Source organism: Acanthopagrus latus, chromosome 4 (assembly GCF_904848185.1).
Source record: "Acanthopagrus latus isolate v.2019 chromosome 4, fAcaLat1.1, whole genome shotgun sequence".
NCBI lineage: Eukaryota > Metazoa > Chordata > Actinopteri > Spariformes > Sparidae > Acanthopagrus > Acanthopagrus latus.
Genome location: NC_051042.1, coordinates 34265695 through 34287919, shown reverse-complemented (window position 1 = coordinate 34287919; position 22225 = coordinate 34265695). Strand labels below are relative to the sequence as shown.

Genomic DNA, 22225 nt, shown 5'->3' with positions numbered 1-22225 from the left:
GTCTCAGAGGACAGCGAGGTCACAAATCCATGAAGTCTGAGTTAGATTATAAATACGTCTCCACACAAAATGCTCCGCTAAACGGGTATGCAGTCGCCATGGATACCCACTATATCATGAACTCCACTGCTGGGGAGCCCATTTGGTGCCATCCTGAGCAGCTGGTGATTGGAAATGGCAAGTCAGCGCTGTCTGAGAAAATGGACATGGACCTTCTCTGAGTCATCCCTGACCTCGGCCCTGAAGGTTTTATCACCTGTGAAGAGTGGGCTGCCAATAGATCCCCGTCCTCCAGATGCAGGACGTGATCCTGACAGATTGATGAACTTACTTTGGCACAGAGCTGGTGTCTCCCGGGAACGTGTCCAAAAGACTACTAACTGGAAGAGGGTCACATAACCACACTGAACACTGTGAAACAGAATAGATCAAGATGATTTGTTGTGGGTAGATGACGCGTGGAGCGAGTGGTGATGCTGCATCTGAACCTGTCCAACACCCGCCGCCACATCCACCCTCAACATCAGGCCCAAGATGAGCCCGGTGGGGTCCATTCTGACAGTGATGAAGACGATATCAGTGCTGTGAACTGCTTGCTGAATGTCCAAGGCGCAGACATCTACCAAGAAGTGATCTGTACGCACCACGACTGACTCCGTCTGTCTGAGGCCGTCGACTTCACTCACCGCTCGAGTATCATCTTCACTGTTTCAACCTGAATTTTAATGACAGTATGTGTTTCATGTGTCAAAGATGCTAAAACACCGACATAAAACATTCAACAAGAGAATCTCTGAACCAAAATCACTGAATCAAAACAGCAGAATCACAACAGATGATGTGAAATTTAATTAAAGGTCTCATATTTTACTGTTTTTCATCAGTTTCACACAGCTGTCAGAGGTCCAACAGCTCTGTATGTGCCTGCACCTTTAAATGCTAATGAGCTCTGTCTGTCCACGCCCACTTGGAGAGCCCTTCCTGTCACTCTCAGGGAGGGGAAGCCCCTTGCGTTAGCAGTAGCATGCTAATGTTTACGGAGGATGTATATATGTATCGCTATGGCTCGCGGAGATTTTTTCGTTCGACCGAACCAGTTTGACCCAGAACCGGACCCAGAAGGAGAAGCTGCTGAAGAAGTCCAGACTCTGTGGCTGCAGCAGGACGTTTCAGAATGGTTAGTGTGTCTGTCTAATGTTAGTTTGTTCGTGTGTGTTGTTACAGTTACTGCCATGAAGCTAATGGCTAACAGCTAACAGCAAGCTGTGTTTGTCTCCAAACTCTTGGACACTGTTCATATCGTCTCTGTCTCCAGTCTGCATGTTTCCAGACTTTATACTGTGACAACAAAGCTCCATCGTAATATCATTAACATTAAACTCGCTTCAAACGCCATTGCGTAGCGGACCGAAGCGGAGCTAACTAGTTAGCCAGTTTCCCGTCACCGCTCAGAGGAGGTCGGCCTATGATAATGACTCCTGTAGTTACGTGACAACAGGAGCAGATTCTGAACAGCCTGTTCAGCTCCGTGTTACCAGTGGGGCTGCAGAGATGCAGGAGTCGCTGGTTTTCATCATTCTGGGAGGACCAGCTTATATATGTAGAGACCAGAGAAAACATGTTTTTCATAATATGGGATCTGAGCTGCAAACTGACCAGACTTGGAGTCCCTCTGGTAAACACTGTTATTCACTTAATATCATACAATCATAATCATAAAAACACAATAAACATTTGTGTGTGTGTGTTTTTTTGCAGATTATTAGTTCAATTTCTTGTTCCTGTAGTTGGTTAAATGCAGTCTTGGATTCGATTTCACTGTATTGTCAGAATCTGGAGACAAACACACACATTAAAAAACATTTAACCAAACAATAAAACCAGCACAGCAACAAACACTGCATCAGACATCATGAATAATGTAAAATATCTGGTAGTGTGTCTGAGAGTTCAGACGATTCTGTGAATCAAATTGAACTCTGAAAGAAGTTTTTCTGTGCTCATATTTATTTTTAATTTCCCTGAAGAGAGACGCTGAGCCAAGAACTCCTCCCCGAGTTTTCATCCAGGCAGTCAACATCTGAAGGCTGCTTCAGAAACTCTCACTGTCAGTCAATGAGGTCACTACATGTCCTTAAGTTAAATGTAATAACATTGATTTTTCTGAGACAAATTAAATGCCAGAAATTGTAAAAACACAGAAGGATTTTAGTCAGTTAAATGTGACTTTCTTCATCAAAAGGCTCAGAAATATATTATTTTATTACCAGGACTGTTCTGGTTTGTATCGACGTTTTAACATTGAATTAAAGATATAATATGTAATAACGATCAACCCTTTATGTATTTTGTTGAATTGTGTACTTCAGTTATCTAGTTAGCTGCCGAGTCTATTCAACTTCATCTCGTCTGCGAGTCACAGCCAGACTGCTGCTGTACTGAACGCCACAAGCTAGTGAGCAGCGGCTCAGCACTCAGCAGAGACTCTGGTTCTGGTTCTGGTTCTGGTTCTCTGTCTACGTCTTACATTCATAAAGTCAAGTCCAGCTCCAGTCAGCAGTCAACATTACAGATGAGACTCTGATGTGACTGCAGGTGTTTGTTCCTCCAGAGGTTCTGGATCTGAGCAGCAGAGAGACAAGTGGAGGAAATCACATGTTGTGCTTTTAAAACGAGGTGATTTATGTATCACTGGTGCTGCAGGAACACCAGAATCTGTCGGTCATTTGTCTTCACCTCATGTGTCTTTACAGATCGTTCACTTCACGTCTCACTGACTGAAACATAAACACTACAGCCGATCGAATCCTTCTACACGTCTCTGTCGGTCCTGTTGTATTCATCTCCTCTGTTCATCATTCAGCTTCGTTGTTAACTTCCCCCCCGCACCCCATAATATGTATCACACACACACACACACACACAGTTGGTCCTGTGTCTAAAGATTACTCAGGATGATATTCAGCTGAGGAATCTGATGATTTTTATTCCATCTTTGATCTTCAGCTGTTTACTTGTTTGTTTTTCCTCCCCCTCCTCCTCCTCCCCCTCTTCCCCCTCCTCCTCCTCCTCCCCCTCCTCCCCCTCTTCCTCCCCCTCCTCCTCCTCCCCCTCCTCCCCCTCCTCCTCCTCCCCATCCTCAGAGGTTTGACTGTGTGCGCAGGCAGTTGCATCACAGCAATATAACTGTGTAATGAGGTTTTATTGAACATAAATCTTGTCTGCAGTTATTGTACAGGAAGTGCATATATTATGCATTAGCTCTAATTCTGGGTCAAACCCCGGCATGTTACAGCGTGTGAGTTCCTGTGCTTCAGGTTATCCTGTCTTCTGATTTGATTTTGAGAAGTGTAATTTGTATTTTGAAGCAGAAGCGACACCGTTAACGTGTCATGTGGAGAGATTAAGAGATCGGAAAAACACGTGGCAGACCCGGAATTAGTCGAATATGACAGTAATGGGAATCTCCTCTCACGGCACAGGAGACAAAATAAATAACCAGCGTCGTATATCGAAATTTACAAAAGATAACCCCCCTCTCCCACCCACCCGTTCCTCTCTCTGCAGGGAGAGAAGTGGGGAGTGGGAGAGCTGTTGTAGGTGGATGGGTTGATGTGATTAATGCTGAAGCTTTGTGTTTAACATGTTGCATAATCATAAATGGGATTTGCATGTAGCAAACAGTCTGTATCACTCAGTTTAGAAGTATTAGATAAGACGAGCCGCAGTGTGAATCTTCATCTGCTCACATGTTTCACCTGTCTGATGTTTTACTGACCGCCTGATGTGGCCGAGCTTCTGTTCTTCTCACTGTCAATATGAAATATTAAAGCTGATGATATTTCCTGAGCAGTGTGACGAAGGCTCCAGTGATTAAATTCACTGTAGACATCTCTGTTTCCTCCCTCCCTCCCCTCTCTTCTCTCCCCCCTCTCAGGGAGCCTGGGTGCAACAGTGGAACCTCCTCCTTGAGAGCTTTTCTCCTCTGGATGTTATGGCTGAAATGGTACGTAGGCTCAGTCAAAGGATAAAAATACAGTGGAAATAAAGAGGGATGATTAACAAGCAGGAAGAGACATGAGTGCCTGAGTGTGCATGTTTGCTTTTTCTCATGTATCATCTGAAGCTGGGCTGGATCAGGATGACATATAAAGCACAGAGCTGGAGCGATGATCGTCTTTTGTGAAGCGGTACAGAAACAGATCGTCTGTGTTGATGCAGTTTGACCCCGTGAAGCTTCGGGGTCATTCAGATCAGAGGTGGGTGATGTGGAGGAAATCTTTGTGGTGTTAAATTCTCCTGAAGAAAGGCTGTCGAGGTCGTAAGTCCAGTATTCCTATGAAGAAGTCCTGCTCATCGATGAGTGTTATTGCCTGCAGCTGTCTCATACATTGATGTAGATATCGATGTCGCTGTGTTGAACTTGAGCTTCACTTCCATAACTTTTCCTACTATAGATTTAAATGTTTTTTTTTTGGTTACAAGCAAGATTGCTAAGATGATGTTTCCAACTTCTGGATAAAAGTAAGGAGACAAACACCAAACACAGCGCAGAGACACGATGTTTCCTCTGTAGCTGAACTCTAAAACACACGTCAGACTCAGTTTCTCACTCAGCAAATTAACACTCGTCAGTTGAATATCAGTAAGTTGATTTTAGAAGTTAATTTGTCTCAGCGCTGACAGGTTCTAACGTGGGATGATGAATTATTGGTCTGATATTTGGGAAATAAACACAGAAATGTCCTCTGAATAACCTGAAGAGCTCTATTTGTCTGGTAAAGGGATCAGTAATGACTGTGGGACATCACCAGGTGTCTTTGAGTCACGTGTCGATGTTTAAGTGTCGATAATGAAATGATGTATCGTGCAGAACTACAGGTGCAGCACATGTTTTCACATGAGAAATGTTATTAGAGCTGTGATATTAAATCATCCATCTTTGCTCACAACATCAACTACATACAATCCACAGTTAAGAGACTTGTTGCATTGTTGTTCATCCGATCAGTATGATCATATCGTGCATCCCTTGTTCTGACGTGGTGTGCAGGATGACAGTCACCTGGTGGGTCTCCATGGTGACACGGCAGTCATCTGCTTTGTAACTGTCTGGAGTTGTTGTGTGTGTCCGTGTGCATCGGCACCGTATATGGAGGGTGATTGGGTTTTATGCTCCTCCCCAGTTAAAGACGAACACTGTGGTGCATCTGGCTGCTGGTGGTGGTCGGGTCAGAGCTGAGCCTGGTGCAGCCTTTGTTATTCTTACATTTAGACTACATTGAGACATCCGTCTGTGGAGGATTTTGTTGCTCTGGACCGGTGCTACCAGCCGAACCTTGTGGGTGACCTGTGTGGTGATGTCTAGCGAGGGAGTGAATGTGTGAAAGAAGCTCCGGCGTGTTGCCACAGCCACAGAGACGTGCATGCTGTTAGGGGTAGTTAAGGCTGCAGCATAATAGTTACTGAAAGGCATCGTGTTGTGTTCACTGTCACAGAAAATGACTGTTATGACTGTATGACCTGTTCTCTTCACAGCAGAGTTGGTCCAGACTGTCAGAAGCTAGCTATAAGACAATTAAAGCTGCAGTCTGGAGTTCGGAGAAAAAAAGTGGACTTAGCCAGAATATTAGAATGATACAGCTCCCAGGTCAGTTCTTCTTCCTCTCTGCCTTCTAAGCCCCTCCCACTGAGGAGCCTGCCGTGCTCGAGCAGGCTTGTAACCATGGCAACAGAGGACGCCAGATAACCAAGATGTGGCATCCAAAATAACAACAACAGAAGTCCTGATACAACTAAATTACAGTAACAAGTAACAATTAATATTCCTCACATCACTGTAGACGAGTTACCAGGTGATCAGTCAGGTGATCATCACCACCATGCTGCCTTTCTGAAGCAGAGTAATGTTATTCTCTACACTGACTCAACCACTTCAGAGCATCCTGAACACAGACTAACGTTATTATAACTGCCCAGTCACTTTAAAGACGCTTTTGCTAACCAGCAGCCGTAAACACAAAGATAAATACCGGAGTTAGCTAACAAGCTAACAAGCTAGATTTAGCAACAGTCTACATGGCTCAACTGCAACATTGTACAGCGATATGCACCAGTGTGAGTATTACTGTAACCACCGCCGTCTTAGCCTTGTGGTTAAAACACAGAGTGAAACATATATCCAGCAGGTTCTTACCTGTCCAGCAGGAAAGTCCTGACAGACCCCGCAGCTCCTCCACCTCTGAAATGACGCTCTGATATTTATCCTGGTTTTCTCTCTGGCTCAGTCCAGTTCTTTGTTTTGACACTGCTTTTCTCCATCAGTCTTCTTATTCCTTCTTTTTGATGTGAACTATGGTGGGACATGTTTAAGCTCTGTTGTTGTTGTCTGTTCTCCACCATTGTTAACAGTTTGGGCTTGAACGTATCTGACCAGGTGAGAGCAGACACTGCACCTATGTGAGGGAGGGGACACTTCTCAGACACGCCCCTTGGCTCTGATTGGTTGTGTTGAGGAGGGAGCGGTGGATTTTAGCAAATCAAATTACAGCCACTGGGTGGAGCTACAGACAGCTGACCTGTATTTGATTCTACTATCAGATCATAATGACAATTTTAGCAAATATAACAAAACAATAGTTACAGACTACAACTTTAAGATATTCTAACCAGAGTTTCCCTCCTCGGATCTGGAACAGTTTCTTGGATCACATGATCGATCACAGAACGCTGTGTTTCTCTCTGCACCTCCAGCAAAGAGGCAAATCTGTCATCAAACAGTACACACATTTTTTTGCACCCCACTGTTCAACCAGTCTAACCTAAAGTCTCAGTGAGCCTCTTAAAGAAGTCGCAGCTGTTTAAAACTCGGATTCCCTCGAGGCAGCTACACGAGCGCTGGATGCAGCTTCTCAGCGTGCAGGGATCAAACTTACAGCTGCACTGAGAGCTTCATCTAACACCGAGAGGATAACGAGTAATATAACTCTGTCTGTGATTAAGCAGCAGGTATCGGCTCGACGGGGAGTTTCTGATGGTAGAAATGCTGATATTTTGGTCCGTCTGTGTCGCTCGTGTGGAAGCCAATAAAATCTCACTTTCTGCACTTTTAGTCACTGAAAATCCAGCAAGTCTTTTCAGCTACAGCAGCATGATTTCATCGTCTTTATCACATTATCCATCCACTCAGCAGCCGAGTGTGTTTGTCTGCAGGTTTGTGCGTGTGTGCAGTGGAGTGTTTATTCTCCCTGCTCATCTCGCGGTCCTTAAATGTGTGTCATTTATCGCATGCCGTTCCATTGATTGTCCCCCCATCGCTCTGCCTGCCGCTGATTGGACACTTTTTCTCCACGCATCCCGTCTCCCCGCTGGTCTCAGCAGCAGCGGAGAGGAAGCGCTTTAACACGTTTCTCTGAGCTGCTGCCAATTTCATCCTCAATTTGTCTGCATTTTGTTTCATACCAAGTTTTTTCTTTTTCAGCTGTTATCTCAGAGTGTTGCCATGGGATGTGTGATACGGGAGCTTCCCTATTGTAGCGGCTTCATTGTGAATGTGATGAGTTGTTTTTTGGTTTTAAATTGGACCCGTTTAGTCCGGACCCAGATGGCTGCGAATATGAGGGACACGAGCAACAGTCTCTGTGTCTGTTAGGCCGATGACAATACGACCGCTTCGAGATAGAAAGTGGGAAAAACACACTGAAGGTCTGAGAAATGTGTGGGTGGAGGGAGGTGGAGGAGGGTGGAGGGGGGTGGAGGAGGGTGGAGGGAGGTGGAGGAGGGTGGAGGAGGGTGGAGGGAGGTGGAGGAGGGTGGAGGAGGGTGGAGGGAGGTGGAGGAGGGTGGAGGAGGGTGGAGGAGGGTGGAGGGAGGTGGAGGGAGGTGGAGGAGGGTGGAGGAGGGTGGAGGGAGGTGGAGGAGGGGGGTCGAAGGGTCGAAGTTTTTGAGTTTTTGAGTAAACAAATAAATTAGCAGCCACACAAGCAAATTTGGTGAGGAGAATTGAGAAGGAGGGCAGGAGCTCCAGAAAGAGCGGAGAATTAATTAAGGGGAGAAAGTGAAGGCTCTGGTTCTGAGTCACCGTCCACTGGGCCCAAAGTACCGCTGGCTTTCATATTGTAGTCGGTGCAGAACCCAATTAGGTGGCTGAATTGAAAAGCAGCAGGACTCGGGGACAGAGGAGGATAACCTTGAACAGAAAGTCAACAGTCTGAGTAAAGACCAAAATCATTCCCTCCAAACGCTCTCGCAGTCGGAGCTTCCACCCACAAACTGTGTCGGGTCCCTGAGGTCCAGAGTCCAGAACCGCCGTCGTTATAAGTAGTGTGACTGCTGGGATCAAAACAGAGATCCAACGAGTCAACAAACACCAACAGTCGGATGATAATTGGTTTACTGGTGTTGTAAATACTTCTGATGACGTACACTCGGGTTCTGTAGCGTCACTCACAGGATCTGAAGGCGACTGATACAAACATGTTGAAGAAGTTTCAGGCGCTGATTAACATTTCTCAGGTTGTTAATTCGTCTGTCTGAAAAACATCCTGAGGGAGTGTTTTTCAGATTGGGCACAAATATTCATCTGAATTTCAAAAGTCACTGTGAATTTCACACAAATGTCTGTAAATACAGACATGATGCCGTGTCATGTGACTGTGGTTGAGGCATCAGGACGCTGTCGTCCTCTGAGCTCTGCAGCAGCTCATCATGTTGTCAGCTCAGTCTTCTCTTACTGTGAGCATCATCTCACTCACCGGTAAGACGGTTTGTTAGTTCAGCCCACACAGCAGCAAACTGTGTGTAATTAAAAGTTTTCTGCTGTTTCTCTCGGGTCCGATCACAAAATATCACATAACCTCGTCACGACCCATCATCCTCACGTCCAAGACAAAAAACAAACGGCAGCAGCAGCGATGGTGTCGTACCGCTTTTGTCAACAGAAAATTACTTTAATGACAAAAGTAATCTGAGTACTTTTAAAGGATAAAAAAACAATGTGTTCACACCACAGTGACACTACTATAGTTCTACTGTGTGTGGAGGCAGAGTACAGAACACACACACACTTCACACTGACCCACTTTTACCACATACAGGGCACATTAATAATTCATGTTCTATATGTTCTGCTGCTCTGTGTGTGTGTGTGTGTGTGTGTGTGTGTGTGTGTGTGTGTGTGTGTGTGTGTGTGTGTGTGTGTGTGTGTGTGTGGTTGGCCTTTATTCTGTGAGGATCAATGAGCAGGATGGTTCAGCTGCTGCGGCCAAAAAAAATCATTCTCACATGGTTGAGAGTTAAAGACGTGCGCTGTGTTAACGAGGCAACAGGGGCAAAGCTGTGAAATTATTAATGAGTTTGCATTTATTGAATCTTTCTAAGAATAGCAGTCGTTGGAATTTATTGTTAATGTAACAGAATCTTGTTGGTTGGGGTTGATTTTGAGTCGAGCTCTGTGTCTTTTATTCATCTAAGCTGTGGCCAACATCTTAAAGCCTGTCTGACATTTACTCTGCTGCCTCTCGCTCGGTCACCGTCTCGTTGTCTCGTCTTAGCTTCCTACGGCAGCGTCTTCTTAAGCCTCTCTTCACCTCTGTCATGATGTCCGCAGAGGCTGCTGAGCCTGGTTCTGTTAGCTCCAGTTCTGGTGCCCGTGCCCGCTCCGGACCTGTAAACCTCCTCTTTTTGAAGTTTGAAAGCTGCTGAAGTTTCAACAAAATGACTGATATATGATGCTGTGTGTGATGTCGTGACGTGAAGAGTTACACACTCTCATCGGAGTTACGTAGAGCAGAAACAAACGTTCAGATGATTGTGAAGCTGCGTAGCCAGACACGGCGTGAGCTGCTGCTGTCAGAAACACAAAGCGAAGCGAATCAAACTGTGAGCTTCGAGGATTCATCACGTCATGTTTACTGATGAGGAAGAAAGTGAATCCTTACATTTTTACTTTCCTCTTTTCTCAACTCTGATCTGATCTCCTCCTGAGTGCAAGGAGCAAGTAGATCTCGACATAACAGCACAGAAAGAAAAGATTGGTTGACCTCACTGTCACAAACTGCATCAGGAGCCTGTTGACTGCAGCTCCGTGAGCTCCACTCGTACACGGCAAGACTGAAAATGATCGAAGGACTCAAATCACCAAAGGTGGTGTTGGCAGCCCGTCACTGCTTGCCTCAGGGACAAGTGATTTGCATCTCCTGTGGCTGCTTCGCTTGGAAAAAATGGCAAAAAGCATTGTGATGATACCTGGATCACCACGGTAACACGAGAGAGATCATCACAGCTGAAGTCGAGATATTAGGACAGAAACGCCGTCAGTGATGATGTGTGAGGGTCTTGAAGGATCGGGGTAAAACCTGGAAATAGCCTTGGAGACGACAGTAAACCAGGAGGATTGTATAGATCAAATTATTGCAACAGTAACAGATTTTTCTGTAAAACCCATTCAGGTCTTAACACAATGAGAAGTATTATAACCTGCCTCACTGTGTGAACGTAACAATCTGAAATAACAGCACATGAATTCACACTTTAAAATCGGCATTTAAGCCGGCTGTGTCACGAGATAATTTGAATTTAGTCACACGGCACCATGAATGTCAGAGCTGCAGTGAAACCCTGAGACGTGGAGCACAGATCCCACATTCACACCCTGCAGCAGCTGAAGGTGCTGAAAGTGGCCAGATAATGAGCTGCAGGGCCGTAAAGAAGCCAATTAGCCCTAATAAGCCACAATATCTGGCAACCCGAGGGAAAGGATGAAGTGTGCGTACATTGTACATAGTATACACATATATACACACACACAGACACACACACACAGATTTGAGCCTCTGGGAGACGGTTGTTTGGTCCCTGGTGTCCGTGGAGACAGTTATTGATCAGGGACGATGGCTGCTCCAGTTTGTTCCTTCTGTCAGGAGGACTCATTACTCCCCTGCTGCTCCCGTTCAAGGAAAAAAGGCATGCAGGGGAAGTGTGGAGGAGAGGAGGAGAGCAGGGGAGGGGAGGAGAGGAGCTGGGGAGGGGAGGAGAGGAGGAGGTGAGGAGGAGGAGCGGGAGGGTCAACATTAATTCCCAGCCACAGGCAGCACATCTCAGTCAGTCCACATCTGATCTGAGAGGAGTCGATGAGCTTTTCTGCTCCTTTCTGCTGAGAATTTTAAATGTTATTGACAGCTGACGTCCACACGGTCTATGTGTCTATTTGACGTCCTGGGAATGAGACTCAACAATCAACCATCTTTGTGGTGCGTTCAGGAGCAGCTGGGACAAATCCTACTGATTCTACCTTTAACTTTAATAGTCTTTGAATTCTATTAATATGATGTGAGCTTCAGTTAGCTTTGAGCACAAATGTCCTTCAGAGGGAGACTTTTTACTCTGATACTCTGAGTCCATGTCAGAGCCTGAACTCTGTTACTGTACTGGAGGAAACAAGCTGGATCAGTAATAAAACTTTCACCAGAATCTGTTTTTACACAAGTGTCATCAGGAAGAGTTTTTCTTTTTATCACAAGAAACCGTTAAATCAGTATTTCATTCTCTATTAACTGAACGTTGCTATTCGCTGCTCTTTTGTTCGGTGTTAAACTGAAACCCAGATGCTTCCCGTTAAAACCCAACAGGAGGATGAAGGTTGTTCAGTTTCTTTGACAGCAGAATGAATAGAAAAAAAACTGAATCAGTGATTGGGATCAGAGTTCCTGTCAAAATAAAGGTCTGCTTGTCTCTGTAGTCGAGGCAGATAAAGAAGAATTTCACATATTTATTTTATTTTGCCGTTCGCCTGTAAGCGGTTACAGACAACTGATATATTTTTGTAGTATCTCCTCTGACTGGTAGATAATCAGTATTTAATTAGCGTTTGTTTCTGTCTTAATCACATTAAAAACTCCTCAACCCTCTGAAAACAGACGTCCTGCATGTTCAGAAAAAAACCATGATGGATACAGCATTCGTTCTCGACGCAGAAGGAAGCTGCAGCTTTCGTCTCGCGTCTTCTTTGTTGTTTGTGTGTGATGACGTCATTACAACGTCTTCATAACGAGTACTGAACATCTGAAGACTCTCAAAAATAACAAAGAAAGAAAATATTACTATTGCAGTTGAGACAGTCGAAGCATCATAAAAATCTTTTTTTCATTTCTGACATAATTTTAATACTTTATTCTTTATTAAGTTTTATTGACAAACTTTATCTTTTAGCTTCGGCTGTGCAGATTTCAGGGATCTGAAGATACTTGATGACGTTGCAGTCGAGCAGAAATAAAACTTGTTTCCTGTTGCAGACTGCTGGCCTGTGGTCGAAGCTTCGCTCTGATCACAAACTGTAATCTTTGATTTGTGTAGATTTGTTTGTGTTCTGCTGCTCGACACTGTGACTGGTGCTGATTGTGAAAGCGACTGATGACCGACAGATTGCAGATGATGTTTGTAATCACATCAACGTTTTCTCATCTCGAGTGTTTCAATCAGAACGTCGAAAATGAATAAATGTTGTGTTGAACGTACACCTCGCCTGCTTAAAGCTGAGTCTGTGAGGCAGAAACCAGTAAATGCACAATGTTCATTCATATCGTTCAATCTGAGCAATCGGCTGATTTGTTTCCCCTCAGAGAAACAAATTAAGTGTTATCAGCAACTCCTCTGCAGTTGCGATCTCGGTGCTCATCTGCAGTATTTCCACGTATTTCGTCCCTCGTTGTTTTCTGCCTCATCGTCGCGTCTAATTGGGGCGACCCAACAGCCATTGAGATAAGGCCTGATGATTTCTGCCACCCTCTCTGCCATTTAACAGGCAGAATGGATTGTGCCTTCTCTCCGATCAAGATGCTCGAGCGGGTTCGGAGCAGAAGAAAAAGCAATTTCACACCAAAAAGTACACAGGAGAGGAAAAAGAGGACGGCAGCTAGCGACAGGAGGGTGTGTTCTGGTGATGTGCTGCTATACAACACACACCGAAGCACAGGTTCCCCTGTTTCATCCAATCCCAGCTCTGAAATTGATAAGATAAACAGCAGCACAGACCTCAGCTTGGAGATCCCAGAAATCTTAGCGGTCCAAGCGGGATGAGGTGTGACATTTGTGTAATGGAGACCAAGTGTGGGTTTTGTGACCAGTGCCATTGTGGAGTGAGATGCGAGGCGCAGATGTGCGAGACGCTCAGTCTTATCTGCAGTGTGATGTGTGCGAATGGAGGCTGCGAGGCCTGAAGCCGGAGCACAAAGGGACGTTTTATCACTCTGACTATTATTGAAGCCTCTTTTTCATTTGTTTGCTCTGCGCCTCGGCATCGTTAGAGAGGAAGAGAAAGAGGCCAGAGCGGGCTATTGTCTGACTCTCGAGGTGCCAATAACAATTATTGTGTATGTGTTATGACTGCTTCGCACTGAGAGGCATTCACATAAAGGTTAGAGACGAGCCTCATGACTGGAGGGTCAGCAGCTCAAGAATCTCATTAAGTCGGCGTCTCTGAAGGCCAGGAAGCCGTGAAGGAAGCCAGGAAGGAAGCCAGGAAGGAAGCCAGGAAGGAAGCCAGGAAGGAAGCCAGGAAGGAAGCCAGTAACCAGCGACCAGAGACCTCGTCCGCACTAAACTGACTAATTATCCAAGTTTTTCTTGGTTGTACCCAAAATAGAGCTGGTTTAAAAACACTCCAGTGTAGAAACATCTAAAAACGTTTGCATCAAGTTTTAATGGGAAGGAAAAAAATCCAGTAAGCAAAAAGCTGTTGAAGTATCGAGTTTACCAGCTGATAACCGCTCCAGTTTAGAAGTTTTTACAGTCTTTATCTGTGAGAAGTGACTCAGATGGTTTGGTTTCATGTCTGTCGGCAGGTTCCTCCTCTGCGTCCCCTCCTTCCCTTCACCTTGAAGTTTTGTCCCCTTTAAAAGAAGCAAACTACTGTCTCATGTAATGTGGTGGATTCTTCATGTTCAGAGACCTTTATTGTGAAAGTTTATCTTGAGATAACAGGTGGACATGAACAACCGCCTCCTGAGTGAAAGTCTTGGTCGACCTTATTTCAGAAAAGCTTTGTATCACAATGAACGTATAATAACCTCAAAATAACTTCTTGATCCCGTGTGATTGTGTGATTAAACACACATCTGATGTATTTTGATTTAGTCTCACTTTGTAATCAAACTGTTGAAACATCAGATTGTGTAAATACATAAATATAAAAACTGCACAGCCAACAGTCTTGTTGTCTCGCTCACTTTCATTAATACTTGATCTGTGTTATCTGGCGGCCATGTTGGTGTTGGTGATGATGTAGTTCACTGAGGTTTAAAACAAAAGTAGATGGTATTTTACTTTAATTACGACCAACTGGATCTTTTTTCATTCACTACCGTGCAATGTTTTTCTGAATTAAGGTCCCATGAGGTCGTTACTTCGGCTCTGTATCGATCTCCGTCCTCCTCCCCATGAAGACTTTGTCGCTCTTTATTCTACTTCGCCTGACTTCCTACTTTGCTGCTGTAGTTAGAACTATGACCACTAGAGGTCGCTCAGTCTGAGTAGACACGTAAAGATGTGTCGTAATAAGCTGCTTTCACAGTTGACTTATGTAGACCTTTTTCTGCAGAGGCTGGTTGGGTTAAAGGTAGGAACGGTGAGAGATAGTTGATTGATTGATGAGTTTCACTCCCAGGTCATCAAATTCTGATGCTTTGTGTCAGAATATCAGGCTGAATACTGACCCGAAGTGTCTGACCACCTCGGAATAAGACCCAACATTCAGCGATCTTTCTCCAGAATTCACCTTCCTTACCTTTAATCCAGTAGATGCACCGCTCCATTGTTGTCAGTGCAGAGAACAGCAGTTCAGTGAAGGTGACGGGCCGTGAAGTGGGTCAGATGGACTTTGGATGGACTGAAACACAATATAAATGATAATGGAGTTTAAAATAGAAGTTTAACCTGCCGTGACTGGACAGAATCACCGGGTCGCGACAGTCTCTGCTGTTCTGATGATGGATGTAACGTACAATACTGTTGTTTATTGACTCAAAGAGGAAACAAGGGGGAGAGATCGGGCCAGAATCAGACGGAGAGCTCCACTGATGAACCGACAGCGGATGAATAAAGGCCAGAATGATGCTCCCAGATGTGAGAGCTGCAGCTACACTCACGCTGTTCACTTAAATCTGAAGGTTGTTTTAATAGAATTACATGCAAATGTGCTTTTCTAGTCATTTTAAAGAAGTACATCCTGTCCTGCAGGCACAGTCAGAGAGGCAGCAGCTCTCGGTTCTGTGCTGGTTGGCACGGTGGCGGTTCTGCCTTGGCACACTTGGCGTGGTAGACGGCGTCGGTTGGCACCGCGGGTGGATTTACCTCGTCTGTTGTCTGGCAAACTCTCCTCTCAGATTCAGGAGCTCATTTTCAACAGCATTTCACACCTTTCTCCTGCAAAATAAGTTCACCTGTGTGACAAAGAATCTGCTCTGATAAATTGTCTTTGGGAACAAAGTGAGCTAACGGTTTAGTTTCTGTCAGTGAACCTGACGGGTCGACTGTGATGTGACGAACAGACTTTCCTCTCGTCTCTGTTCAGAGAGGATTTTCTCTGTAGTTCTCTGACGTGGCTCTCAGGTGAATCATCACCTGCGCTTACGTTCCTTTTAGACACTCTGCACTCGGTGAACTGCAGCATGTTTCTTAAACTGAACATGTATTGAGAGCTCAGTCGGTCGATCACATGCTGTGTTATTGACAGGATGATTGGTGGGTATCTCCTCACAGCAGAGGATCACTGAGCTTTATATATTTATTTTGTGTCTCTGCAGCATTTGAGTAAAAATCATTTAGGAAACAGATATGTAGAGGATATTTGGAGGCATGATAAAACGCTGTGTGATTATAATGTGCACTTTGGCTGAACAGGGGATGTAATTTGATTTTGGGCACTATCTAGTTTTCATAGTGTGAAGGAAAAGGTCAAGGTTGAGCTCCTGGTGATACAAGTTATTTTAGGATGTGTGATATGTACAATGCTGAGTATCTCGTATGTAATCAACCTGCAGGCTGGTTTAAATTATGGCCCAGAGTGGCTGAAATAATTGTAGAGGGATTTGTCCTTTTTACTGGTTGTGCGATGTTCCCGTCACCTCGTGTTGTAGTCGTCCTTATAGTTCATGAACACAGAGAGAAGTAGAAAGACGACTCCGACACACAAAGCACCTGTGCTGACGTCAGAGGACGTGACTGCACTTGAATCGACCTTTAGAGAAAACAAGAGGTTGAACGAAAAGTAAAGGACATGTTTTCATCGAGTGGGCCGACTGTCCAGCCCGTCACGCAGTCGCTCAATCGATTATGACATGAGATGGGATTCGTTTGATTCAGCTCAGCATGCGACATCACGACTGATTGATCGCATCATGTTAGCTCAGCGGTAATTTACACAGCAGCAATGTTGTGATGTCGGGCCGAATGAAACCCAGCTGGAGGCACTTAAAGCAGTTGTGTTGTGGTCACATTCGTTTGGAAGTCACTGAGAAACGGTTTCATCCTGTTGATGAGTCACCAGATCAGAAAATGTTTCATTTTGAAAGGTAATATCCACTTAGAGAGGCAGTGAAGGAATCAGCTGAAGGAAAGTACATGTCTGCGTCGTGTATTTCAGCTGTTGCTGTATCTTCCAGGAGAGTTTCACAGAGTGAGGAAGGAAGAGAGAACACAGATGTAAAGTGAACAGAAAGCCAGATGAATTCAAGTAAAGTGCAAATGTTTGAATTCAAGTGAGCCTCTGAGTGAAGTCAGCACTCAGCAGAGATTCTGGTTCTGGTTCTGGTTCTCTGTCTCCTCTTTGTAACGTTACATTCATGAAGTAAAGTTCATTTTATTTCCCCTCCTACACCCGACAGTGGAGGTCAGCTCCGGATCACTGCTGCAGTCAGGCCGATCAACAGGAGTGGAGAGAAATCCAAAGTCGTCTCTGAGCTCTGCTCCTGAATCTGAAGTGTTTACTCCTCCAGAAGGTCCGGCTCCGTCCAGCTCTCCTCACACAAACTTCTTTGTGTTGTTTTGACACAGAGGACCAGAGCAAGTTACATTTTGTGTGTCTAAGGTTTCTAAATGGTGTCACAGTCTCTGCTCTGCATCGGGTAGCAAACCTCAGCTCCCAGCAGGACTTCCATTTCAGACCCGTCTGTGCCGAACGTTAAAATCTGTGTCAGCTCGACTTCACAACAGGAGGCTCCTGGCCTGCGCTTCACATCGCTTTAGGTCTAATGTGCATTTGTGTTTTTCTCTATAAAAGTCCATCTGTCGTCCTCTGAGCGTCATGCAGTCTCCTGTGCAACCAAACACACCTCAACACACCTTATGAAGCTCTGGACACGAGGCAGCATCTGTTGTTTTCCTGACCTCACATACTGCAACTTTAACACCCACACACACACACACACACACACACACACACACGATGATCTGAGGAGGAATGAGTAATGAGAACCCACCAAGCCTTTAGTTAATTAATTGTCATGCGTCTGCTTCTTGGGGAGATAAAGTGTTCAGTCACTGGCTGAGCAGCGAGGATTACTGAGAGAGCGAGCGAGTGACAGAGCAGATAAAAAGAGGAGAGGAGAGAAGAAGGACGGCCTATTACGCTCCATTTAGACTCTTCTCAATTTGGAGGAACTCCGCTGTGTGTTGGCCTCTTTACACCGACTCATCTACAGAGACATGAGCAATGTGTAAAGACGGGAGGGCGGCTGGGCGGAGGCACGGCGGTATTCATGATGAGTGATGAGTCAGGGAGGCAGAGAGGAAGAGTCAGTGAGGCGGAGTCATGTGTGCGTGGTTAACAATCCGACTATAAACACACGAGGAGAGCGCTTTAAAGCTGCACCAACATACGATCTGTATCATTTACTCAGAGTACCACCGAGGTGACGCACAGGAAGTGTGTGTCTGTGTGAGTGTCGCCGCTTCAGCTGTCTCATCAGATTCATTGTGTCTCTGCCGTCGCTTCACTTTGTCTCTTCTGCAGCATTTTGAATATTTTTAATGTTATTTCAGTGAACACAGGCTGCAGGATCGGGCAGATAACAAGCTCACCAATCATTGTTCGTATATTAAAGAGTGACTTTTTCAACCTGGACCTTATTTTCGCATGTTTCTGTGTCTAATAGTAACACGACTTTTGAAACTAGTCTGGTATTGAGTGAGACGTCTGCAGAAAGCAGCCATGAAATGAGCTGTAATGCTTCACTACAGGCACTTTATCACTGTCACAGCCTCCTCTGCGCCTGGCTGATTAGCTGGACATGCTGTTAATTGTTGGGAGGCAGATTTTGTCCAGTTTGCTTCTCAGTAACCTAAAAATCCCTTCACCACGTCTCAACTCAACTCAGTGCGAGAGAGCGACTCTCCTGTAGCATTTTCTTTGTTCAGCCAAGGCCAAAAAACATCAACAATCAAAGTTAGCGGGACGTCATTTTCTGTAGGATGCAAGATTCATCTTTGATTTGAGAAAAATCCACATCTCCACGAGGAACATTCAGTTAAAGTGGTTGTATTTTTGCCGCTGACAGTCTCCGATTATTCATGTCTGACAACATCACAGAAAGAGTTGAGATCCTTTTTGTTCAGCCAGAAACAGATAAAAATCACTACAAGCTGCAAGACTCTTCTTGCAGACAGTGATGTTACCAGTATAAAGCAGCTTCATACAAACAAAATAAAATTCACTAAAACCACCTCGATTCATCTCTGCACTGTTCCAACACTCCTGATCACTGACATGACTGCAAAAGCCATCACATACAGGACGAGTTGAAACTGTAATCGGTGACATTTACAGAAATAATTACAAATCTTCCCTCAGTTTAGTTTCATTAATGTGTAAGAAGTTGTTGCTTTGCAGCTCTGCACTTTGTCATTCAACCCAAAAATGACTGCTGAAATTAATATGTCAAGCTTCTGTGCGAAGAAGCAAAAAAGGAAATTAAACTGATGTCATTTCACGTGTTCTGCAGCTGGAACCTGAAAATCCTCCACTTCAGCGTTTACTGGAGTTCTCCTGGAATCCATCTATTATTCCTGAGCTGCAGTCGGTACCTCCTCCTCACTGACACACGTCATGTTTTATACAGGGGATTTTAAAAGTGAGCAAATTGTAGATGCTCGTGTTTAAAGTATTTCTGAAGAGACACGATGATGAACTTTCTCAGAGCAGACTGGACCTGGGATACTTGGTGTCTCCAGGTATTTTGCTGCAGCACACAGGGACATACGTCGGGGGGGCTGGTGGAGAGCAGCGTGGCAGACGGAGCGCTGGGCCCGGTGGACCCGTCCTCCGCCTCGGCCAGAACCCTCTCTGTGCCTCCGAGGAGTCACGGGAACATTTACAGCCAGTTTCTGTATCGCGCTCAGATCTCGCTGACATTTGGCAGCAGAGAGAAACAAGCTCAGCAGCTGCATTTATTCAATACGTCAAAACTTTAATCTGACATCCTCAAAGCGGGTCGATGGGTTCTGAGAAACAATCCGACCACATTTACAGGCTGATGGTTTTTACAGTGATGTCGTGTCGAGGATGTTGGTGCTGAAATCGAGGTCGTGATTCACAACTGGGACACCACCTCATCAGATCCCACTTTACGCTCTAAGTAGAAGCCAATCTGTGAGCAGCCCACTCATTAATCTGAGTGAACCTGTTTAAGATGGAGAGAGGCTCCACACCGCTGAGGGTGTAATGAGGCCGACCGGCCCGGCTCTGCTCGCTGCTCATCTGACAGCACAGGATCGGATCGACCGTACAGATAACACAGCCCGGCTGAGGCTGTCACTTACAACACAAAGTGTGTGTGTGTGTGTGTGTGTGTGTGTGTGTGTGCAGCACACATATGGACACGGCGGTGGCTGCATGCCCATTTGTACGAGAGCAATGTGTCCAATGTCCGGCGCTGTCTGCAGACCCGGTTTGTCACAGCTCATGTGTCACAAAGGGAACAGGAGACGCTCCCATATGTTGCTCAGCCTGCTCTGAAACAGCTCAGATCAGACGAGTCATCAGCGTGGAGCTAAAACCATCAGTTAGCTTATCGACTGGGAAACAATCTAATTAAATAATCGATGGATAATTTGATTTGTTCATCAAGGAGAAAGGCCACATAGTGTCTGGATCCATGTGAGTTTGCTGCTCTGTGTTTTATATCACCGATCACTGAATATTCTGCTTTTCTGACAAAACAAGAAGATTTAATCTGCATGTTGATCGTTTTCTTTTCATAAAACTGCGAAAAAATAATGAGGAGACCAAATTGATGATGAAAACAATCAGAATCATTTGTACACTTGTGAAGATAAATCAGTAAATCAGACAACAAGCAGAGAAAACACGAACAGTCATCGACTGTTTTGTTCAAAATAAAACATCAGCGTCAACATTGGATGATGGTTATGTAAGACAGCCGTTATGTTTTCAGGTTGTTCGTTCCATTCTTGTGAACAAGACATCTGAACAACGGCCCGAGGGAATTATCTCAAATTTGGCACCAACGATTATCTGATTGGATTCTGGTGGTCAAAGTCACAAAACACACGTGTTATATGTTACAAACGTTCAACAGTGTGATGATAAAGACGAGCTGTTAAACGCATGTCTGAGTGTCCACGTGGCTTTTTGTCTCTGCGACCGCTGCTGTGTGATGGACGCTGAGCGAGGAGGATGTGGTCGATGACATGATCCATAGGAGACGCAAATATGGTGAATATTATCACAGAGGCCAGTAAAGAAAAAGAGCGATGGTGATGTCACCAGAGCGAGAGGATGAGAGATGTTTAACTCAAACAGCGGCCGCACAAGAAAGGACTCAGAATAAAAGAGTCCTTCCTGTGGGCGGCCGCCTGCCGCCGCGTACGCTCGCTCCTCGTTAGGAACGATTGAAAAAACATGCTGGAACTCTGATAAATGATAAAGTTATGACATTTTATATTCAAAACATCAAAAATGAACTTCACTGCGACACAATAAGGTTCTGTAGGAAACGTTCTGGCTGAACTCAGGAACAGAAAGTTGACGGCTGCAGGGAGACGAACAGCCGGGAGGCGACTGTGGATCAGGAGGTGGAGAGCGCTCCTCCACCCAGCGGACGGTCGCTTGTTTGATCCCCTGCTCCTGCTGTCCAAGTGTTGAAGTGTCAAACCCCAACCTGCTCCGAGTGGCTCTTCCCTCGCTGTGTATGAGCAGAACAGCAGCTTCTGCAGCCAGAGAACGAGTGAAGACTGTCCTGTAATACATGAAGAAGTCCATCTAGTGGTGTTTGTGTCGCGATTTGAAGTTGCCCTTTTCATTTCCAGTCAGTTAATTTTGGCTTGATTAAAGTCTCAGTACACTCTTCATACAAACATCAGTTTGCTGCAGGCGTCCATGTTTTCCCCTGAGCAGATGCACCAGCACAAATTTAGATCTGTTACAGATTCATCAACTTCGTTCTGCAGCAAAAAAACTGCTTCATAACATTTTTGGGGGCATGACGAGGAGCAGTAGGATGGATGGAGGATAATGTAAACAATCTGAGATCATCAGCCCTGGTTGAAAACAAGAGGAAAGATTTTTCCTCCTCCATCTTGAGATTCTGCAGTCGTGCTTCGGCCTCTGGAGTGTAACAGAGACCTTAAACTGCCCCGAGGTTTGAATCTGAGTGTGACTGAGTGTCTCTCTGTGTCAGCGGTGTGATGACTGGCAGCCTCACCAACAAAGTCCTCCTGGACTCGGTGTCTGATGGGATGATCCTCTGTGACTGTGCATGCAAATCAACGGGCAAACAACATCTGAAATATCTTCACCACAGTGACATCGGATGCTCCATCAGAAATGCACAGAAAGCCCCACGACAGATCAGATGTCACATAACAACACACCGATACACAGAATGTATTTCTGTACATGTCTAAACTTGTGTTGTCACACAGCAGCGTCTGGAAATCCTCAGATATTTCCCACAGTCGCTCTGACTCTGAGCTAATCTTCTGAGCGTTCTGCAGACCTGCTGAACTTTTGAACCTCTTCCGACTCCCTGAAACGACGTTAGAAGAGAAACGTCTCCCAGATGGTTTTAAGGGTCCATCGAAATATCCACTGACTCCTAATCCCACTTCAGGTGATGTTGGGATTAAAAGTCCTGGCAGCTCCAATCATGAAACCAGGAGACCTGATGAACATGATGTGGATGAGACGGTTAATTATTGAGAGATTCTTGAAGAA

At 45.1% G+C, this 22225-nt stretch overlaps 1 long non-coding RNA gene across 3 annotated transcripts in view; it reads left to right on the top strand.

Moving 5' to 3' along the window:
- The window catches only part of LOC119017822, a 39358-nt gene that overhangs the window by 9147 nt on the left and 7986 nt on the right, over window positions 1-22225 (top strand). For 2 of the 3 annotated variants that reach the window (XR_005074570.1, XR_005074571.1), the window contains exons 2-3: window positions 3938-4006; window positions 4127-4259. This is a non-coding gene — a long non-coding RNA (uncharacterized LOC119017822). Of the gene's footprint in view, window positions 1-3937; window positions 4007-4126; window positions 4260-21047; window positions 21161-22225 lie in introns of those variants that run through there. The other variant, XR_005074569.1, reaches the window with a different exon arrangement.